This window comes from Pinus tabuliformis, chromosome Q, assembly GCF_031772625.1.
Source record: "Pinus tabuliformis cultivar Carrire ecotype Pingquan chromosome Q, CPIR1, whole genome shotgun sequence".
Classification (NCBI taxonomy): domain Eukaryota; kingdom Viridiplantae; phylum Streptophyta; class Pinopsida; order Pinales; family Pinaceae; genus Pinus; species Pinus tabuliformis.
In genome coordinates, this window is record NC_142296.1 from 1,292,347,335 (window position 1) to 1,292,369,459 (window position 22,125).

A 22,125-nucleotide genomic window follows, 5' to 3' on the forward strand; every position below is an offset into this window, starting at 1 on the left:
ACTAATACCAGAAACCTGTTACAAAATAAGGGGCTTTGGCCCACCCTAAAGGCCCTAAAAAATTGCACGATGAATATAAATTCATCAACCTTATGTACTTCGTTCCTCAAAATGTGGAGTCTTTGACCCAAAACTTGGACCAAGTTTAGTTGCACCCAACAGGCCCCCAACACTCACCCGTAACTCATCTCGAGTCACTCAGTTGCGGTTCCTTTGATCTTCACTGCAATTCCATTGTATATTGTATTATACTACTAGATTGCCTTTGCCATTTTTTTCTCATGTTTGCATGTTTCCTCCAAAAATGCCTTTGTGGTTGGGCCAGCAGCCTTCTGCAGTATCTCTGCCTCCCTTTTCTTTAATTCTTCGAGCCTATCATCCACTGCCTGAGACAGGTTGAGTGCATCTTCCTGCCATGGTTGAGTCCTTGCTTGTAATATTTTCTCCTTCCTTAAAAGCTCATCTATCTTCTTTTGGAGGTTCTTCCCTTCAGTAATTTTGGCGAGTCTCTGTAATATTGGTAAGGTCTTTATAGCTACTAGGATCTTGTCACATTGCTTCTACTTCACCTATAATTCTTCCTCAATTTTCTGGATGTTTGGATCCTCCTGCAGTGAGGTCCAAATCTGCATCATGTCATCCAATAGCTTCCCACAGTCTGCCACTGTGTCAGAGATGCCTTTCAATGTTTCCTTTAATTCTTTATGTCTCTGCTCCCATACCTCTAGTGGTGTGGCTGGTTGCAGCCTTATTTGCAGCTCTGATATAAGCACTTCATAATCAAATTTGAGCTTCGCCAATGTATTCCTCGATTTCTTGATCACGAGGGTGAGCTTGGCAACCTTTTCTGCTGGAACATAGTTACCGATCAAACGGGAACTATTACCTCATAACGGGTACTCGAGCCTAAAAATACCAAAAAAAACATGAAAAAACAACCCAAAAATAAAAAGTGTTGATTCTGCATCACCATTCTTTTCAGAGTAAATTTTTAATTTTTTTAAAAAATAACAGTGAAAAACAATAAAAGTCATTTTGTTTGGTGCAAAAAACACCTTGAAATTGAAAAGTGTTGATGCCGAAATAACGTCTTTTTTTTCAGGGTACATTTTCAACATTTTTAATAATGATGTTAAAAATAAAATTTCATGACTCTAAAAATCTTTAAATTTCCAACGATTTTCAAGCAAGATATTAATGATAAAATAACACGTCTTTGAAAAGCCTTACAATTCCAACGATTTATAAGGATGACATTAAATTTAAAATATCACTTCATTGAAAAACCTTAAAATTCCAACAATTTTCAAGCATGGTGTTAAGAAAAAATAGTTATAATTGTTTTCAACCATAACATTAAAGATAAAATATCATGACTTAGAAACATATTAAAATCTTGACAATTTTTCAACCATGGAATTAAAACCAAAGATTATGACTACAAAACAATCTTAAATATTCAAGATATTTCATGCATGACATTATGGAAAAATTTTATGACTAAAGAAACTTTAAAGATGAACACCTTAATGAAAGAGTTGTTATACCAAGTGTAATATTTTTTAAATGCTAAATGTATAGTGATTTTAAAATCTTAGTGTAAGACAACTTGATACATTGCAAAAAAAAATTAAAGACCAACCATGAAATTAACACATTGTGGTATAGACTCGATTCATATGATAACAAAAAATTTAAAATCAACTTTCAAATTGCACATAATGGGATCAAGTTGCTAGACAACCATCGACACGGACCATATATATATATATATATATATATATATATACACACACACACACATATGAAAGATACATAAGAAAACAAAAATTCAAATATTTGAAAAAAATAATAATAATAACAAGTAATAAAATGTAAAAAACATGACAAAAAAATCAAATATAAAAAATATATAGAAATGCAAAAATTCAAATATTGAAAAAAAACACAAAATTACAAAAGAAAACAAAAATAAAAATATTGAAAAATAAAAATAAAAATAATAACAAGTAATAAAACATAAAAAAACATGACAAAAAAAATCAAATATAAAAAATATATAGTAATGACATTTAAAAAAAAACAAAAAACTATAAAATGTAAAAAAAAAAAAAAAAAAAAAATTAACCATACCACGTAAAATTAAAAAATAAAAAATAAAATAAAATATAAATAAATAAAAAATAAAAAATAAAAATTCCCTAGCCGCCCCGAGGCCCAAGGGGATGATTCATGACAAAAAATAAATTAAATTTCATAAAATATATAAAAACAAAAAAAAAAAAATCAAAATTAACTTGTAAAAATGAAAAACTTAAATAAATAAATATAAAAAACAAAAAATTAAAAATACATATATAATTTAAGAAAAATAAATAAAAATAAAAAATAAAACAACATTTAAAAAAAAAAGGTTAAATAATTACCAAAAAAATAAATAAAATAAAAAAATTAATGGAATGAGGGAGGGGGGTAGGGCCGGTTTTTTTTGTGTGTATTTTTTAATTTTTTTTTAAGATATATGTGTGACTCTGTATATATATATATATATATATATATATATCATAGGCACGTAAGTTTAGAGCTAGACCAACTACTACAATGGCACTCATCCATAAACCGGTCACTGGCACAAATAACATGAAGAAATGTAACCAACGTTTATTAGAAAAAGAAACCCCAAAAATCTGGGACCAGAAGCGGTTAGCAGTGACCATGGAATAAGTCTCTTTGGCTTGAGTCGGGTTAAAAGCACAGAACGTATTTGCGATTGCTTGTCCTCATCATAGGGGGTCCATTTTAGCCCTTCCATGAGCCCTTCGAGCTTTCTACACAAAACATAATTGCAGTCCCGGCAGATTTTAGCAATCTATTAGCTATAACCCTAGAGAAAGGCTACTGTTCTGGAAATGGCGTCCTCCCACTAGGTGATCCAGCTAGAGTCCTCGCGTGGTCAGGGGAAAAAGTTCCACACGATACGAATGCAGGCCAGACATCCAGGGCTTTTAAGGTGGGAAACATTGATTTATAATGTAACGGGTTAAAGCCATGCGCGTCTGCTTGGCTCCCTAGGAGATATAAAACTATATGGGCTGGTGGTCAGAAATAGTAGCAGTGCCCCCCACATGGACTGGACAGACCCCGGTTGAATCAAAAAAGAAGGTCCGGAGGGTCTTGCGCTTCCGAGTGCAAGGACCCGACAGGGGGCTCGACTGATAAGGAGAGGAGTTATGCTCAGAAAGGAGAGCCTTTCTAGCCTCCTGGTAAATATACTCAGCGCTTTTGTGGAAGTTGGTCCTCGTTCACCAAGCAGAGCAAGGTGAAGCAGTGATAAGCCCATGAACAGATGAATAACCAGGTGTAAGCCCAGTAACCCAAAGGATAAGGTGAAGCTAGAGCTATTGATTGATACCTAGGACACTTGAGTCTATCTAAAGCCAGTATAGACATATATTGTTGACGAACCCCATCAATAAGCTCTTGTCCGTACGGTGCTTCCGCTAGTCGGGGTTAGACTCTTACCTTCGGGCAGTTATCCAAAAGCCCAAGATGCACTTTGAATAGTCTTTTACCACCCCTTTTATATGCCCCGCTATATTGACTGGAGGTGATTGAAACTTGGAGGTGGGTGAGGTGGGTGAACCTAGAGGTGGGTTCAACTTGGAGGTGAATTAATCAATAGACTCTATCTTCAGGATAGGTCCAGTTGGTTAGGTACTGGGTATATACTCTTCGGGATCATGAGTTCTCATAGATGAGTTCTCGGTTATAAGAGACTCTTCAATGGGTAGAAGTCGAAGCCAAAGCTACATTCCCCACTTGTGAGTTCATGGCTATGTTAGTTACAACATTTACCCGCCTCTATTGGACTATGTGCGTTCTCAACTATCCGGGGGCCAAAGGTCTTGTTTCAATGTGTTCACCTAAGCAAATAAGGTACCGAGCTTGTGGTAAGTAAATCCATCAAATATGTGAGAAGGAAGGGTTACCATCATCAAAGGAAGGGTGAGGTCATCAGAGCTAACAAAACGTGGTGAGTGTAAGGAGGGTCGGGGGTGTTGGCCAAAGGGCTCGTGTCCGAATAGATAGATTGATTTTCTTTATGGAAGCAAAGCATAGTTACCAAGGAAGCATAGTTCCGAGGTCTATGAACAAGGAAAGACATAAGCTAAAGGTTACTAATCCTGTGAGTTGACTTCTGAGCTGATCATCTATGTCCCTTCTGTTCATGGAAGGAAGGCAAAGCGGTACATCCATTCATCTTTAAAGCTACCTTTAGTCCTTCACCACCGGGATAGATTTCTTTGACTGGCTGGCCATGTATGGGAACACTAAGGATCAAGGACGCGTACTTCTGAGCTGACTTATATGAGCTTACTAAGTACGAGGACACCGTTAGGCCCAGCTACTTTAGATTCAATTCTGTGCTACACTTTAGGGGTCGAGGCAATACTTCAGTCTGAGGAAGGTCATAATATATATATGAAATTCAACATCCCCAGATCCCCGGAACCCATATTTGGATATTTGGGGATCTGCTTGGGTCCGGTTCATGCTCATCTTCCTAATCCCTTTCATTTTTACGGAAACCGTACTTCCATTCATAGAGTCGCCTGTAATTGTGAAAGTTACCATGAAATTGAACCAAGGAAGGCATAGTTACTGAGGTAGATGGGACAAGGAAAGACTCTTTAGTTTGCTTCTATTGTTGGAATGGCATTTACAGCAAGTCCAACAACGCTGGAATGGCCACGCATTTTAGAGCCACTTTACCCCAAGGAAGGTTGGAAAGCTGGGTTTTCTCGGTCATCTTGAATCCATATCTTCAGTAAGGAATGGCATTACGGGAGGTAACGAGAGAGAGTGAGAGTGCTTGCCTATAATCAGTGAGCCTTCACGTTTTATGTAGATAGAGCTTTATGTGTTCCCTTCATGGCTTGCATTCAGTGCGGAGTTGTTAGTTCGAGGAGGCCTTGCCAACCTAGTTGGGGAGTTATCCCGTCGAGGAGGCTTGCCGACGTGGAGTTGTTAAGGGGATAAGTGCTTTCCTTATTACTTGAAGGAGAGTACTCGCCATGTTAATACCTTTGGGAGATATCTGGTCGCTTGATTATGAACTCTATTGATCACTCTTGCCTAACTCTATTATATACGAGTCAATGAGTTCTTGTTTAGTTAGATGTTGGCCCTTCCCCAAAAGCCTAATGAGCTGGCCTAATTTGTGATTTAGTCAGTACCATTTTAAGTAAAGCTAACCTAAGCAGGGATCTCAATAAGCACCCTCTAACTGCCCTGCCTCAGAAGAAAAAGCCGTAGGGAAATATGAAGAATATAGATATATCTATATTGCCTTGCCCCCGCGAAGAATAAGCCGTACAGTTATAGATATATAGATGACCTACCTGACCGTACCATTCACTGCCCTCCTGAGGTAGTATGCGTCAATTCTCTTTTCACCCTATTAGCAAATGCAGTTACCTAACGCCCACGGTTATTGAGTCAACCAGTTCACACCCAACCAGTCCCAATTGCAATCTTATGCCAAATGCTCAATTCCATCTGCTGCTGTTCTATCATCAACCTGCCCAAACGAAATAAGTTATTCTCTCCTCACCCAAGCTTGCCGGCTTGCGGGCTAGATGGAGATGGTGCGCAGCATTTTACATCGGACGAGGTAAGAAGATATATATTTGTTGCATGTTTCGGGGTTGGAAACGATTACAGAACTGCTTGGCCTTACTGAGCGGACAAATTGGGAGGTATGAGGAAGAGACCAGAAAGAGCACCTCTACAAACAGTAGCATTTACCTACCTGCGGACTCCACATACCCATCTGGACACCCTCACAGTGAGTGCGCTCGGAGTTATCAACACAGGACGGGGTGGCGCAACGGGAAAAATGAACAGTTCAGAGAAAGTCTACAGTTCAGCTCTTGCCTAGTTTGACTGACCAATCCGACCTTGCCCGAATAGCAATTGATTGATCGAGTGATTGATCGACGGCCAGCATCTTGGGGATTGTGAGGCCCAAAGGACGAACGACTGTCAACAGAAGGAAGGTTTATTCCCTATCGAGCACGCAATGGGAACTGAATGAAACCGAACGAACCAGCCTGATATCTTCGATCTTGCTAACTATTCGTATCTCAATTGCTGACCGTCTCTCTATCAATGCCTGTCTATTCGCTCTCTCTACCTAATATCTTCGATATTTATACCTGGCTGGATCTTTATTTATACCTTTATATCGATTGATACCCGGATCTCTCTTATCCATATCTCTCTATTCTTGCGAACTGGAGATAATGAACTTGCCACTGTTTGCTCGCTTTCCCATTGATTTCCCCCATCATGAAACAGTGAAAACACCGAAAAAAGTGAACCCGCCCTCTCCCTTATGGTCAAGCGATAAATCCCTGCTGATTCAACTTGCTGCTTGACGAAGGTAGGTCTCTTGCTTTCTCGATCTTTACATCCCTGTAGATGAAGAGGAACTTGACACAGGTTTGCTTGCTTTCTCATTGCTCCCCATGTTCCCCACCGGAAGAGAGATGACCCGCGCCATACGCAAGAGAGTGGATAGTTTTGCTAGAGTGAGGCCTAGCTCGTGGTGTTGCTAGAGTGATAGTTTTACCTAGCTCGTGGGGCAAGGGACTATGTGATGTGAACGCTTATGTGCCCGGGACAAGGCTATGTGTTGTGGTTTCATTGAATGGCTTTTATGAATGGCTTTATGTGCGCAGCGAACGGATTTGATTCGGTTGGTTAGTGGCAAATGTTTACACCCAGCACAGTACAGCACACGGAAAGCTATGGCTAATGGCTTACGGCACGCAGCTTACGGTACGACCATTCCAGCAGTCCATTCAGATCAATGCCAGAACCCATAACGAGAGTTGAGTGAGGTGCAACCACCTTACAAATTATTGCATTACCTAGTGCAACTAACCACTTCTCCATGCATGGTGGGTGCAACTAAAAAGGCGAAACCATGGCAGGATAGGAAGGAGTTACAGCATACCCGTTATGTTAAAGCCAGTTCACCTCTTTCTAGACTCTCATCCCTCCAGCCTATCAACTCTGCCTTGGAACTAGACTTTGAAACCTATGCCTCAAACCTAACCCTTGGTTTCTATTTACCTGAGCGAACGAGGAGGGAGATCTATAGCCAGCCCTAGAGACCTGGAATCACCTAGTTTGGGTCAAGACATGTTTAGCCTTACAAGCTGTCACGGGTGGATAGCGCCTTACCTTTCTCTTTTACTCCCAGAACCCTAGACACTTTGGATGGAATTACCTTTACCCACACACATATTAGACCAGGAAATGAAGTTGCTGTAGGGAAATCTTTATACCTTTCTCATACTACCCAATGAAATACACTCTATAGTTTTCGTCCTAGAACTTGAGGTCTTACAAGTTGTTTCCTGTTAGAGACACTCCTAGAAAGACCGAAGAAGCAGCACCTTATTAGGGAATAGGGGATAGGGGATCACTAGAAGCCACAAACACACAAGTTGTTGGAAGGTATGGCTCTTAATATCTCTTCGTTTACTCTTTCACCTGCTAGAAAGAGAGATATATATTGAATGGATGGGGATGGGGAGACCCAATCAGACACGTTGTCACGAAGGAAGAATGCTTACCTTAATAGCCAGCCCCAGGTTGATCGGAGGGAACGAGTCTTACCCTTTCATTTATTTATTCCTGGAACCCTATAAGTATGGATGGGGTGATGCCCACTAACCCATTCATTGGATCTAGCCAGCCAATCACACGAGAGTTTCTCATAATACCTTGTTTCAGCCCTAGCCCCGTCATTCTGAAGAACCTCTGCCACGGTAAAAGGGCCAATCTCGTAGGGAGAATGTAATGAAGATGACCGGAGGCAAGGGAAAGATGTTCCTCTCCCCCTTGTCGAGAGTTCGATTCCTCACCAAAGTGCCGCCAAGGGTGAGCCTGTCATCTGAGGTCTGTTAGGGGCTTGACTAATAAGGAGAGGAGAGGAACAACTCTCTTTTGGGGGAGGGGCCCCCGCCATCAACTTGAAGAACTAAAGGAGAGGCCCAGTAGGCCCGGTAGGGGCTCACTATTCATATGGTGAGGGACTCACTATTCCGATGGTGAGGACCGGCAGGATGCGTAAGCATGCTCGACTGTTAAGGACCGGCAATGGGGCTCGGCTGATAAGGAGAGGTCCAACAGGGCTCGACCAACGCCCCCCCACCCAATAAGTAAATTGAAACTTTAGTTGCTCGACCATAAGGTCTGGAGGGGCTCGACCATAAGGTCCATCAGGGTGCGTAGCACGCTCGACTAATAAGGCCACCATCGGCTCGACTGTTCAGGAGAGGGAGAGGATGCAGAGGCAGGCTCAACTGTTAAGGCCGTCATCACCGACAGGGTGCATAAGCACGCTCGACTAATAAAGCCGCCATCGGCTCGACTATTAAGAAGAGCCCCCCCACCCAATAAGTAAATTGAACCCTTCGCTATGCTCTTTGAGGGGAAGAAATATAGGACCGGCAATGGGGCTCGACCACCGGGAGAGGGTATAACCCTTCACTCAGTCAGGTCATTAATGTTTTTCCCTTCTATAGGCAGTCGTGGCTAAAAGAATATGAAATGTGCTCCTTCGCTCATTTGGCCACTCCGGCTCAGCAAAGGGTTACGCTTTTTAAAAAAGCATCCGGTTCCATAATATAGAAGATGAAGTAAGGTGAATTCCGCAAGGTTCTACTGGCGAGGGGGGAAGGTATAACCTTCCTTCTCTCTCTCACCCTCTGATGATAGAGAAATCAATGGTTGGCAAGACCGCTAGATCAGCAATAGATTCTTTGGAGAATCCTTCCGAAAGCTGAGAAAGCGACACATAACGTAGGAAATTCAGAAATCCGGATTATTAGAGAGGATTGGGGAAACCCCAAATCCCACCATGAATGATGAACTTTGTTACCCATATGATAGCGCGGCGCTAATGAAGTGAGATTGACTAAGCTTAGAGTTAACTTCGGGAAATTGACGGAGAAACCTGAGGCAAGTTGGTAGAAATTCTCATAAGTGAGGCTGAGAAAACCTATTTCCAGGCAAAAAGGGGGACTGAACGAAACCATAGTGGCTAGGAAAGCCCCGGGGATTCTATGGTAAATTGGAAACGTCGGAGTAAACTGCGGCTTGTGAATAGTAAGATGAGGTGATAACGGCCGAGTGATGTTCGTATTTGGGTTGACTCAGTTTCGCACCCAGGTTACTAGAGAAATAATCAGTTCTTGTTGCTGCCCGTGCAGCGCCCTCTCCCTATTTTCGAGAGAGGATATATTATGCTGCAGAGCCAGCATAGTGCTCTGATTAAATCTGGTTCAACCGGTGGCAAATGCTCCCACCACGTGGCCAGAAGCTCCCTGCATTCGCGTAGATCGTTTTCCACGCGTTGGATTTCCTGTCCAACGTGAAAGAGCCCAACAAGACAATCGGGTTCCCCGATAAAGCTGCTAGTACCAGGTAAACTCATATTGGCTAAAGTGGAAGAAAACAAAATGGTAGGGGGATTCGGCATGGTGCTTACTGAACCTCCATAATATTTAGTAGGGCTAGTCTTATGCCGATCATATAGAAAACCGACACATGGAGAAGAGGTTGGAGGAACCGGTCCATGGCTTAACATCAGTGGAATGCTACCTCCAATTCCCTGTATGTTCGATGGAGTGAGATATCCCCTACCGGGTGAGATACGAATAACAGTTATGGCATGAAATATAATATTAATGAAATCATTTTGGGGTTCGGAAAAGGCACTAGCACGAGCATAAATGGTCGGGGAGTCTACTATTTGAAAGAGAGTAATCCGACGCAAAATCCTGAGAGCTGATCCAAAATCACCTACTCGATTGACAAGCATAGCTTTGATAGCTTCTTTATCTGCCTTAAGTCGTGTGGACCGGAAATTAATTGACGAATATGGAGCGAGACCTACTCCCTTCCATCTCGGGAATAACTGAATAAAGTTATCTTCGGTAACCGACATTGGCGTAAAAAAAGTAAGAATGGATGGAATAGTAGCAAATGGCATATTTCCCTCCTTCGTATTCGTGGAACTCAATATCGTTTGTCAACATCATCATGACTCTTTTAGCAACTGAACGGAAGAGAAAATCCATGCCCCCGGAGGGACAAGCGACTTCGCACCATTAGATATTCTATTCATTATGGTCGCAGAGATAAGCTTAGGGTTGGACCTCCCAGCAGCGACCCGCATTTCTCCACCCATACTCCTTAAAGAAAGTGAAGAAGGTTCTCCCTTTCGCTCAGGTCAGGTTCTCCTTGCCCGGTGCGGACAAGCAATCAATTACCTTACCTTACCTTACCTTCTAGCTCTTTTAGGGGAATAAAGAAAGGGGACCTTACCTTCTATAAGGTACAGGATACTCTTTTTTATCTCAATCTAGCTCAGGCTTTTAGGGTAGGAAATAAAGAAGTGGGGGCCTTCTTATTCGGGGGGGGCCTTTGGATGAATTTATTGGATACCCGAGAAACATAATCTTTCAAAGAAACAGCATCTATGGTGATAGATAGGGGTCAGGTTTGGCATCTCTACCCCCTACCCTCCAAACAGTATGGGAGCCTCTCGGCTCATACTGCTCACACTCCCAAATCTTAACCCTTGGGTAACCCTCCTCCACCCACCACAGTGTGAGAAACAGAGCCAGGCTTACTACAACCTACCTGACTGACTGATAGCTAGGCATCGTGGTTCAAACAAACTATGGTACTTGCTTAGCTTAGCCCGAATGCCCCCACTGATCATTGGTGAGATTCGATCCCCTCTATTGAATGGGGTCCCGGCTCGTTCCTCACCTTTTCCGGATGATGCATCTCCATGAAGATCCACTCTTTTTAGACCCGCACAATCGATGGCGGCCTGGACAGTCGAGTGTGCTAACGCACCCTCACCATATGAATAGTGAGTGACTCCATCAATGGCAGCCTGGACAGTTGAGTGTGCTAACGCACCCTCACCATATGAATAGTGAGTGACCCCTATGAAGGAGTAGGGGCGATGGTGGCCTTTTGGTCGAGTGTGCTAACGCACCCATCAATCACTGAAACTTGTCTGTGATTCCAATCATTCATTATATACGTAATTACGTCATTCGAGATATGTCATTTAGTTCGAGATCTCGATTGCATAATGACATATGCCCATAGATGCATGATCTGCTAAAGCGTAATTACGTATATAACGATTGAATGCATTGATATATGTGTCATACCAGATTTGATGTGAGTCATTCTTGAGATATTGAATGACGCTTTCTCATATACGTCATTACGTTCCTGATAGATTAAATGACGATTTCGATGGCGGCCTTATCAGTCAAGCTGATGGCGGCCTTATTAGTTCTTCTCGTTTCATTTTACTTATTGGGTGGCCCCTCTCAAATAAGTAGCTAAAAAAGCGATGGCGGCCTTTTAGTCGAGCGTTCGTTACCTCTCCCATAGGTCGAGAGTTCGACAGGCTCACCCTCATCCATATGATGGATGAGCGATAAATCCCTCACCATCGGAATATTGAGTGACTCTGTCCCTCTCCTTAACAGTCGAGCCCCTCTCCTTGACAGTCGAGTGTGCTTACGCACCCTGCCGGTCCTCACCCTGCCGGGGGCATGATGGCGGCCCATTGGTCGAGCGTGCTCCGCATCCTCTCCTTATCAGTCGAGCCCCCTATCGGGTCCTTGACAGTCAAGTGTGCTTTCCTTGATGCCTATTGGGTGGTGGGCATCGGAATGAGTGAGTGACTCCGTCAATGGCAGCCTTGACAGTCGAGTGTGCTTACGCACCCTCACCATCGAAATAGTGAGTGACTTCGTCCCTCCGGTCATCTCCTCTCCCTCTCCCTTAAGGTCGAGCAACTAAAGTTCCTCTCCTGTTGGTCGAGCCCTATCGGACCTCTCCTTATCAGTCGCGTTGCTGGTCCTTTTGGTCGAGCACCTAAAGGTACTCTCCTTAACAGTCGAGCCTGCTTACGCATCCTTAACAGTTGAGTCGATGGCGGCCTTATTAGTCAAGTGTGCTACACACCCTGACGGACCTTATGGTCGAGCCGATGGTGGCCTTAACAGTCAAGCATGCTTACGCATCCTACCAGTGATGGCGGCCTTAACAGTCGAGCCTGCCTCCGCATCCTCTCCCTCTCCTTAACGGTCGAGCCGATGGCGGCCTTATTAGTCGAGCATGTTACGCACCCTGAAGGACCTTATGGTCGAGCAACTAAAGTTTCAATTTACTTATTGGGTGGGGGGGCTTATGGTCGAGTTGATGGCAACCTTAACAGTCGAGCATGCTTACGCATCCTGCCAGTGATGGCGGCCTTATCATTCGAGCCTACCTCTGCATCCTCTCCCTCTCCTTAACAGTCAAGCTGATGGCGGCCTTATTAGTCTTGCGTGCTACGCACCCTGACGGACCTTATGGTCGAGCCCCTCCGAACCTTATGGTCGAGCCTGCTTGCGCATCCTGAAAGTGCTTATCTGCCTAAGCTCAGGTAAGTAGTTCCCTTTCACCGGCACAAGACGAAAGGTAAGGAGAACCCATATTTCTTCCCCTCAATCCTTACGAAGGTAAGTGAAGTGATCGCCCTTCGCTACGCTCACTCCGGTAAGTGAGAACTTGATCTTCGACAATGCATATATTATATATGTAATTGCGCTTTCTTATAGGTGTACTTCCTTGATTCTTATTGTGTGGCCCCTCTCAAATAAGTAACTAAAGGTTGGTCGAGCCCTGCCGGACCTCTCCTTAACAGTCAAGCGATGGCGGCCTTTTAGTCAAGAGTTTGCTTTCATTTTACTGATTGAGTGGGAGGGCTGCCGGACCTTTGAGTTTCAGATCTCAGAGCGGGCTTTGACCTGATCCCCAATGCTCATTATACATATGTAGGGTCAAACAACCAGCCCGTGCCTTCCATGCATTCCCAGCAGCCAGGTTAGGTCTGTGATTAAGCTTTGTTCATCAGTCCGCGATCGGTTCCATCTTTCTGTAAGGTGACCTAAGATTCAGTCTAATCAGTCAAGAGGTAGGGTTTAGCTTTGACCGGACTATTTCTTTTTCAAGCTTCCACCCGACTATTTGTAGGTGCACGAGTGACGGTTCTAATTCCATAGAGGACTATTAATAGGGTTATTCCCGTGATTAGCTGCTATTGGTTCGTGTGCCACTATTTCGGCTTAGATCATTGGTTCGTGGGCAACATCGGCTTAGACCAGTTTTCTTGGACCACTTATTGGCAGGGTTAGCGAGCACAGGTTAGAGGGCTTATACCTTATATCACTTTGAAGGGGCAACATCCGGGTTTTCCTTTTCCACTTTGACGGGGCAACTTCCGTGTAGACCACTTTGACGGGGCAACTCCCGTGTAGACCAGGTTCCGCTTTGCCCAGTATCTTCCCAGTGAAAGTTCCAAGAAAGTAGCAGCACGAGACGAGGTTCAGCAAGCTCATCATTCTCAGTATCAATCACTCTAGCTTCACCTTGATATGGCTACACCTTTTTATTGCTCCACTTGGTTCGCGATCGAGGGCTATTGTTTCACGATACTATTTTATTATTTCCCATGACACGATGTACGAGGCTTGGTACGAGACTTATTTCCTTTTCCCTTGTTTCTTGGTACGAGACCTATTTCCTTTTCCCTTGATACTAGGTACAATGACTATTTCTTTTTCCAAGCACTACTATCCTTTCTTTTCTTGGGTCGGCACCAAGAAATACCTCACTTTGTTGGTTGAACCAAGCGTAAGTATATAAATGAAGTACAGATATCTCTGTAGCGGCCACCGAGATGTACGCAATTGATTATGATCCGGCCCCCGATGAAGAGCTACTTGCTTGGATGCAGCCGGCGGCACCAATCGTTACACTATCATCTTTCCTTGCACGGATCCCAAGTTTAGGAGCTCTAAAGATTTCTTTTCGTTGACTTTAGATTTAGCTTTAGCTATTAGCCTTAGTGGGCTAGCTAGCGATAGAAGCTTTAGCTATTGTTATTTCCTTGAGCTATTAGCATGAGTGAGCTAGCTAGAAGCCTTATTGGGTGAGATAGCTAGAACTATGTCTATTGGGAGGTAGGATAGCTAGCGATACTATTTGTTATGGGTGGGATAGCTAGCTATAGAACTATGGGCTATTGGAAGTATTGATTGCATGGATGTCTGGTTCAGTGAATCAGTCTATCTCGGTAGGCTGTCTAATGATATCTGGGCAGGTGAGCTAGCTCGAGCTTTCGAATGAGATCCTGGAAGTATGAATTCCTTGCCCCCCAGAGGGACAAGCGGCTTCGCACCTTGGATGTATTGATTCCTTGGAAGTATGAATTCCTTGCCCCCCGGAGGGACAAGCGGCTTCGCACCTTTATTCAAAGGTTCAGTCATAATGACTTGGCCAGATAGGCAATTAGACTAAAGGTTCAGTCATTTCACTACTAGGACAGATAGGCTACTGTACCCAAGTATCATTATATATATAAGTTTTGAACTTTTTTTTTAATTTATTTTTTTAATATGTATTGATTTTTTTTAATTTTGTTTCTTAATGTTTATAATTTAATTGTTTTTTTTGTTTTTTTTTTTTTGTTTTTTTTTTTTTTTTATTTTTTATTTTATTTCTATTTCTATTTTTTTAATTGTTTATTTTTAAAAAAATTAATTAATTTTTTTTTAATATTTTTTTAACCTTTTTTTTATTTTTGAATTTAAATTTCTTTTAATTTTAATTTAAACTAAAATAAATTAAATTGTTTTGATTTTTATTTTTAAAATCTTTTTTTATTTTGTTTTGAATATTTTTTTAATATGTTTTGAACTTTTCTTTTCAATTTTTTTTAATATGTTTTCAATTTATTTTTTTATTTTAATTTTTTAGTTTAATTTTTATAATTATTTTTTTATTCTTTTGGAAAAAAAATCCATTTTTAATATTTTTTAAAATTTGCTTTCAAAAAAAAGTTGTTATTTTCTTTTGTGTTATTTCTTTATTTTTATAATTTTAATTAAAAATAATAATTCCTAAAATCTTTATTCTATTTTCTTTTTTATTTTTTATTTTGTTTATTTTATTTTATTTTATTTTTAGATAAGAGAAGAACCTTCTATTAAGCTAGCCAAAATTACATAATTTACAAGAAACCGCACCCGCTCTGAGAGAGTGTCCCAGTCAGCAGGGTCGGCAGAAACCCAATAGTAGCCAAAAGAAATTCAAGAACTCATGGACCGAGGCCCATAAAAAGCCTACAAGTGTCCCACTGAGGGTCCACCATAGGACCCACAATGGACCACTCAACAACCAACAAACGAACCCGACGACAGCTATAGGTTGAGTCCTCTAAACAATTTCGGGTCCAGACTTCTCGAGCAACAAGCATGAACCAATCCCCGCCGTTGATTACTCAACACCGATCCAACGGCCATTGTGGATATCGGGCGGACGAGAAGCGCCAGGGTTAACCGTCCGATGATGGTGGTTTTCTCTCACCTCTCGCTGCAACGTGTCACATGATGTATGGAATCGGAGGCACACTACGAAAAACCAGATACCATTCTTATCCTGCCCGATATACCATTTGTGGTTTTACATCCGAAGTTTCACGGAAAAAACCCAGAATGCTCTGTCACCAAGCGATGACCGTCAGACCATTCTCGCGGACATTTCTGAGCCTTCCGCCTAGATTCTCCGTCAAACACCTACTGTGCCAAATGAAAACAGGCAACCAAATCTGTGGTGCTACCTGATTCATTACCTTCATCATTCGACCGAAATTGATCAGAGTTTTGGAGAGCAGCCAAAACAAAATATGCAGACGTTTTAGGTGACCCCATCCTCCCGCCTGTCTCTTGAATCCCTTCGATCAGTTCTGTTCATCCATATTTCCATATCTTTGGTTGCTAGATAGAAACAATCCTCTCACAGTTTTCCGGTAGGTAACAACTCCCAAGCATACCGAGAATCCCTGTCCCTATTGGTCACTCCTTCGTTGGCCAACCAATCCGCTAACATATTTGCTTTCCTTTTCACATGGACAAATCTGATCATTTTAAGGGTTTGTAGATGAGAGTGGATGTGGTAAAAAAACCTGCAGTAGCTTCCAATGCTTTGACACTTTATTTGGCGAAGTTCCATTGTGAATTTTCTTGGCTTCTCTAATGATCAGTTCCGAATCTACTTCAATGATAACATTCTATAAATTGGCCTCCACCGGTATCTCCAAGCATTGCTCCAATGCAAGGAGTTTAGCCATGTTATTGGTTCCCTTCCCCAAGTGGCCGTGGAAGATGTTTTTAGTTTGCCCCTAATGATCTCTTATGGCACCCCCAAAGCCAGCTAACCCTAGGTTGCCCTTAGAAGCTCCATCAATGTTAACCTTGAAGAAACCCTGTGGAGGGGGCTTCCAACTGCTGGCCCCTATATTTATTGTGCTCACTCCCTTTGTTATTCCTTGAGGACTGATGGACTGGAGTCCCAAATTAAGTAAAATATTCTCCTCTTGAGGAAAAGGAGGATCCTTAGGAAGTGACCTCAATAGGCTTTTTACTGTGTCTTTAAGCTGCTTTAGAATTTGATCGATTATGTGTTGGGGCTTGCGAGATTTATCTTTGAAGATATGCCTGTTGCGCTCTTTCCAAACATTCCAAATGACAAAGCCTGGTACCAGAATCCAAGCTTTGTTAATGATCTCATTCCCTGAGAAGTTCTTCCTCCAGTTTTTCAAAGTGTTGGATATGCTGAGACTATCCCTGTCAGTTTGTCTGAAGATTGAGGCCACCCAGTTCCACACCTTAGCAGTAAAAGGGCAGAGGTTGAGAAGGTGTTCAATCGTTTCCTCATGTCAGCCACAGAGGTGACATTTGGAAGGGCCAATGAAGCCTTTCTTAAGGAGGTTTTCCCAAGTTAGGATCTTTCTTTGATGCACTAGCCAGATGAATAACTTTATTTTCATCCAGTGAGGAGTTTGCCAAAGCTTCTTCCAGACTTGATCAGTATTCACAAAGTTAAATCCTATGACTGCCTGTTTTGCCTCTTTGAGGTTAAAGTTACCTTCATTATTCTTCCCCCATCTTAATTGGTCAGGTGAGGAGGAAACCAGAATCCTTCTATGATCTAAGTCCTAGGTAAGAGCATTTGCCTTGGCCTATAAAGTACTTTCTTCACTGTAACTTAGATCCTTCCATTTCCTCCATTTTTCATTATTCCTTCCCTGGTCCCAGAAATCCTTTACCAATAGCAGACCTTTGCTATCTCTGTCTCTCTTGAGGGCTACCAGGTAATTCCTATATAGGATGGGTTCCTGTTTCCAGTTGTCCTCCCAAAATCGAGCAAGGCCCCCTGCTCTGATTTCCCAGAAACAGTGTTGCTGAACAATGCTTTTATTCTTCCAAGCAAGGTTCTAAATGTGTGAGCCCCTGATTTGTCCTGACATTCTAATATGATCCTTCTCCTGCCAATGCTTGGCATACTTTTGTTTCCAAAGCTTGGCCCAGGGGGCATTCGGCTCCTTGATCCATCTCCACAAAAGCTTGGCTCCCGAAAATTTGTTGAGAGTCTCTGGATCATGCAGCGCCAAGCCACCATGGAATTTGGGCTTGCAGAGCTTGTCCCAGGCAACTAAAGCCCACTTCTTTTTCTCCTCCCCTCTGCCCCACAGAAAGTCCCTTTGTATGCTTCTTATCTAATGCTTAATACCTTGAGGAGCAGGGAGAGCTGCAAACATGAAAATCGGAATGGACTGCAAGACCGCCTGTGTGAGCACAAGTCGCCTTGCTAAATTTAAAGATCCACATGTCCAATTTTTGATCATGTCCTGAAGTTTATTTAAAATTGGTTCCCACACTTTCTTGCTTAGAGGTTTGTCAGTAAGAGGAATGCCAAGATATTTGGAAGGTAACTGTTCCCTTTGAAAACCAAGAATCCTGGTAATGTTTCTCTGTATAGCAATATTAGTATTAAAGAAAAAAACTTTGGACTTGTTGAGGCTTACCTCTGTACCTGCTGCCATAGCAAAGTCGTTTAGGATATTTTTGATTTCTCTTGCTTCCCTAACTATGGGTATGCCCTACAACATAGTATCATCCACAAATTGTTGATGAGTGTTAGCCTCTCCATCCAGGGTGAGCTTGATACCCTGAATTCGACCTTCAACATTTGCCATTTTGATTGCCCTACCTAGCCCTTCCATCATGAGGACGAAGAGGAAAGGTGAGAGTGGATCTCCTTGTCTGAGCCCTCTGGAAGGTGTGAAGGTACTTGAAGGAGCTCCATTAAGCAGAATGGAAAAACTAGTCGTGGTAACTAGTGCCATAACCCATCTTATCCAGTTTTGGTCAAAGCCATAGGCTTTTAGAATAGCTGTTATATAAGACCAGCCAAGTTTTTCATAGGCTTTCGCAAGGTCCAACTAAATGATCATACCTACTTGTTTGTTGCATTTGAGAGAGTGTACCACCTCATGTGCTTGGATGATATTGTTGAGAATTTTTCTTCTTTCCACATAGCCTGTTTGCTCTTCCGATATGAGGGAAGGTAGCAGGGGCTTGAGTCTATTGCCTATCACTTTGGAGATGATTTTATACACCACATTACATAAGGCTATGGGTCAAAATCCATCTGGTGTCATAGCATTTTCCTTTTTGGGGATTAAATCTATGAAGGAATCATTAAGTGCCTTCAGAACCTTTCTGGATTTTCTTGAGTCTTCCACAACCTCGAGGATATCCTATTTCATTGTTTCCCAGCATGCTTTGAAGAAGTCTACATTGAATCCATCCGAGCCTGGTGCTTTTTCACTTTGCATTTCCTTAATCACCTCACTGACCTCCTCTTTCGAGACTGGCCTGTTAAGATTGTGGTTATCCTCTCTGGTAACCAACTTAGGAATATACTGGGTGAACTAATCAATGAACCCGGATCTATCCTCCATTGGCTCCTTTTCAATATTGAAGAAGTGTTGTACTAGGCTTGATTCCATGTCCTTGTGAGAGACAAGCTCAATACCCTAAGAATATTTAATCTTTGTGATTCTATTGTGTGCCCTGTGGGCCATAGTAGATTTGTGGAAGAACTTTGTATTTCTTTCTCCCTCTTTGATCCATTGAATCCTAGATTTCTATCTCCAGAAAATTTCCTCTTGTAAGCATCGATCCTCCCATTCTTCCTGCAAAGAGTTAGTTAGTTTTTGCCTTTCTTCATTAAAGCCCTCTGTGATGTTGATCTGATTGACTTCCTGGAGTTTTTGCTCAGTTTCTATTCTGGCCTTGAGGATATCGCCAAATTCCTTTTTGTTCCAAGCTTTAATTTTGGATTTAATATGTTTCAGTCTCTGCTGGAGCATGAACATTTTAGTGCCCTGAATATTCAACTCCTCTTTCCACCATTTATCAATGTTACTGGTGAAATTGGGGTGTGAGAGCCAAGCATTTTCAAATCTGAAGGGCCTGTTTCTCGGCGTGCCCATAAAGGTAGCTTCTAGCTGAACTGGCCAGTGATCCGAACCTCCAAAGGGTAGAATGGATGTTGTGATGGCTGGTCCTGTGAGGAGGATATCCTCAGAAACAATAAATCTATCAAGTTTGGAAGCCACTTGAGAAGCCCCTCCCCTTTTATTGTTCCAAGTGAAGGTTCCATTTATTATCTCAGTATCCACTAGTCCCATGTTCATAATGAAATCTTGGAAGGCTACAGAGTCTCTACCTAGCTGTCTAGTGCCTCCTTTTTTCTGAAAGAGATCTTATCATATTGAAATCTCCTGCAACTATCCAAGGCATATTGGGATGTCTTGCTCTTAGACCCTCCAAGGAGGTAAGAAGCTTGAGTTTATCTACTTGCTTTTGAGGTCCATAAACATTTGTTATCATGTATATCTCCTTATCACCTATAGGATTACACACCAAAGATAGAAGCATCCAGGATTCCAAATTTCTGTGGATCCCACAGCGTAAGAATCCCGCCTGCCGAGTTATTTGCCTTAACCTCTAGATACTCATACTTGATTAACCATTTATTATGAATTTCTCTTATTTTATCCATTGAACATTTAGTCTCCTGAATAAAAACCATGTCTGGTTTTTCTTCTTTTATTCTGTTACTTAGATTCCTTTGTTTCCTTCTACTGCCTATTCCTCTAATATTCCAAGTTGTGAGCTTCATTAAGAAAGGTTAGTAAAGGAATAGTTGGTAAGATCTTTCATCTTACCTGAGTTAATCAGTAGTTTTCCACATTCATTTAGCAGTTCATTTTGTCTTTTCCCTGCTCTTTTCCTTCCTGAGTTCTTTGGAGATTGTGCATGTGAGTTCTCCATCATTTTGACCCCACTTGGCTCCTGGCTTTCGTGGTTTCTTTTGACACCATTTCCCTTCGATTGTGCCCTCCATAGAAAGAGCTATTGAACTCTATCATAATCTTCTTTTGGCAGGGAGTCCACTCCTTTGTTCTTTCCTTGTTCCAGAAATATTTCTAGATCTAGGTTTTCCCTATCTAGAATCTCCTGTAGTTCATGGTCCTCCATTCTTGCCTCACTTGGAGTTATCTCATGGTCCTTACTAGTCTCCATGTAGCTTGGTAGATCCTCCTTTTGTTGTTTTTTTACTATGATATCCTCCATTTCAGCTTCCATATCCTGCTCGTTAATTACGTTCTCCCTGTCCTAGACTATTTCCACGTTCTCCTCTACTTCCTCTAAGATTTTGAAACTATTTTTTCTTGTGTATCTGTCTTCACTAATCTTCTTGTGTGGCCATTTACCCCCTTTCCCTTTGCCCCCAACCTTGGTGAAACCCTCGTGATCTCTATCCAAAGAGGTTTTCCCATTGCCGTCCATATTGTTTGTTGGGCAGTCTCTGAATAGATGGTCGTGTTCATGACATTTACGGCATCTGAATGGTATGTGCTCATAATCCACCATTTTCACCCATTCTTCATCATATACCTCTAAAATTATTGTTTCTAGAAGGGCTCTAGATAGATCCATTTCCACACATTTTGGGGCGAAGGAGTTATATTTACCTTTTAGGGTTGCTTCTGATATCTTTAGAAAATGCCCTAGCTTGTTGCCTATGGTTTTCAAAGATTCTGGTTGCCAGTAATCCAGAGGTAGTGAGTATAGTCTAATCCAAACCGGTACGGATGTAAATGTTTCACGTTCCGGGACAAAGTTCATCATCCATGGTCGCATGTAGAGTCCTGCCGCAGCATAGAAATAAGGCCCCCCTTCGAACACTTAGCCTTTGTCCTCTAGGCTTGTGAACACCACCGTGAAGAAGCCCTTAGAGCCCAGATGTAGATGTATTTCTCCCTTTGGCTTCCAATTACTTCTAATCCAGATATGTAATGCCCTCTCTGTTGGCCATAACCCCATGAACTTGCATATGATCACATATTCTTTCATATGGTCCCTATGCACTTGAATCGTTGGATCACTCAATATGACCCGGGGAATAATGCTTGACTTGGGTTTACAGACTCCCATAGTTCTTGTGGAAGTCATTTTTCTACTGTTGCCTCCCTTCTCCTTTTCTTTACTTGTTTCCTGTTGATTCCCTTCCTGATCCTAGAATTCGTTTCTTCCAACTGTCTCCTTGCCTCTTGCTTCTGAAATCTTTTCCAACGGTTTTTTGAAATGCTTCCCTCCTACTTCCTTGCCTCCCTCTGTAACTGCCTGACTATAGGAGGGAGTGGCGCTCCCCCCTGTGCATCCTACCATGGAACCCTAATGCAAAACCCTAGCGTCAACTTCAATCCTTGCTCAAGTTGCAGCCCAAACCCCCTTGTTTATTTAAATTATTTAATTTAAATATTTTATTTTTTATTTTTTTTCATATTTTTTTCTATTTAATTTTTTTGGTAATTATTTTAAGTTTTTTTTCTAATGAGGTTTTTATTTTTTATTTGATTTTTTAACTTTAAAAAAAAAAAAAATGTTTTTGGTTTAATTTGTTTTTCTTTAAATTATATATTTTTTAAATCATTTTTTAATTTATTTTTTGATATTTATTTATTTTTTTATTTTTTTGCCGTTAATTTTTTATTCATTTTTTTTATTTTTATGAGTTAATTTTGGTTTTTTTTTACATTTTTAGATGATT